The sequence below is a fragment of the Lontra canadensis genome, unplaced genomic scaffold, assembly GCF_010015895.1.
Source record: "Lontra canadensis isolate GAN:19392208 unplaced genomic scaffold, GSC_riverotter_1.0 scaffold27, whole genome shotgun sequence".
Taxonomy (NCBI): domain Eukaryota; kingdom Metazoa; phylum Chordata; class Mammalia; order Carnivora; family Mustelidae; genus Lontra; species Lontra canadensis.
The window spans coordinates 15,975,325-15,977,204 of record NW_022631021.1 but is presented as its reverse complement, the minus strand read 5'-3'; the positions used below and the strand labels follow the sequence as shown (position 1 = coordinate 15,977,204).

Below are 1,880 nucleotides of genomic sequence, written 5' to 3'. Positions count from 1 at the left end.
CAACGCAGTAGACTGATGGTCTCTAAATGCCATTATTATGACTCAGAATGTGTCCTTTGAACAGTAGAACATTATGTTACAGTTAGGGCTTACAAGTTGAGAGCCTTCTATTATTTGACCCTTGAGGAGGCCTCAGTTCTGCACCGCGTTTTCTGCAGAAGTGTACACATCTCCAGACCTGCAAAAGGAGCACCCGGAAGTTAGTAAGACCCTACCTGGTAAGGAGTCAGAGTATCTGGTTCTAACACTCGAGAGTTGTGCTTGTGTGAGCCAACTGTTTGGTTTTCCTGAGGTTTGGTATCTGTCCTGGAGGCGATATGAATGCTGACAGAAAAAAGTACCTTACACACGGTTGTCATCAAGCACAAACAGATCAGAAGGGGCCAAGTCTAACGAGGGAGGCTGTGGCCACAATTCAGGAAGGAGATGATGGTGAGTAGAACTACTGTTAAGTCAACAGGTTTGGAGAACAGCAAATAGACTGGAGATGTATTTAATGGGTAACATCAACAGAAACTGACTTTTAACTGGGGGAAGTATGGAGGGGTCCAATGTTGTTCCCAGGTGTCTGTCTTGGGCAGTTGTAAACTTAAGGTGTCTTTCTGTGGGACAGTGAGCATAGGACATGGAGGAGACTTGGCAGTGGGGTGGTGGAGGGATGGGAGTCTAAAGCAGTTGGCTTTGTATGCCTGTAGAAACCTACATGTGCAATCAGAAGCTGGAGATATGACCTGAGGAAGAAGGGGAAATACTCTGAAAACGGTAGGGAGGAGTGAGAAGGACACCACTCCACCCTCAGCCCTGAGGCTAAGGGTTGGTGAGTAGGTGATAATAATCCAAGGTAGAACCAAGTTTGAACTAAGAAAAGGAGGTAAAGAAAGTTTTCAGAGAAGAAGTTGAGGATGCGGGGTGGTGACTGTTATTAGAACTCTTTTGCTTCAGCACATCTATGAACAGAACATCACCCTCACTAACATCAACAACAGACAGAAGTGGGAGCCTAACCCTTTCTTCTTTGCATTTATATTTGTTTTTTGAAATACTTGGCATCATTTTATAACATTAGTTTATGCAAAAATATAGTATGCAATTTAAAAAATGTGAACCAGAGCCTCTTCTTAGAAATCCATCATCTTAGAGCTTGACGAACCCTTAAAAATCACATACCTCCTTGAAAGGACTTGTATTCATGGTCATAGTAGTAAAGTACAGGTTTCTATAACATCGTTAAGTAAAAGAATCAAAAAATTTTCTTCATTTGTCACTGGAGATAAAAACTCTCATCTTTTGTAATCTCTGGGAGGGAGACACCAACCTAGAAGGTAAGAACGTTGCTTTCTTATCTCTGAACTGGCACTTCTTTTTTTTTTTTTCATGGAATCCTCCACAGATTGGCATGTCATCCTTGTGCAGAAGCCATGCTAATCTTCTCTGCACGGTTCCTATTTCAATATTTGTGCTGCTGAAGGGAGTCTTGAACTGACACTTTTTAGTTATGTGACCCTTGGCAGTTCATCTGATCCACAGACCTCCAGCCCCAAACATGGGGCTGAATTAGATCATTTCAATAGATTCTAGTCTGCTAAAAATCTTTATGAGTCTATGAAGTTTTCTGCTTTGGAACAACAGTTTAACAGGGAATTTCAACTTGATAAATTTTAGAATGCTAAATTTGGATTTGAAAAATTAGAAATCTGTTTTATGTATTCCTCCAAATATTTAACTTGTATATTTATGAAGAAAGTACCATGACTCAGATGCACTGAATGAATAAATTAGCTCTGGCTCTCAGTGAAGACCAAAAAAAAAAGGCAGAAAAAATAAAGATAGAGGCAACTGTTAATGATATGTGATTTTTAAATAATAAAATTATCATCCTC

General features: G+C 40.1%; 1 non-coding gene across 1 annotated transcript; it reads right to left on the bottom strand.

Moving 5' to 3' along the window:
• Positions 1-1,368: 1,368 nt before the first annotated feature.
• On the bottom strand, positions 1,369-1,472 carry LOC116871803. Its single transcript, XR_004383512.1, has one exon. It is a non-coding gene; the product is annotated as a U6 spliceosomal RNA (small nuclear RNA).
• Positions 1,473-1,880: the final 408 nt, after the last annotated feature.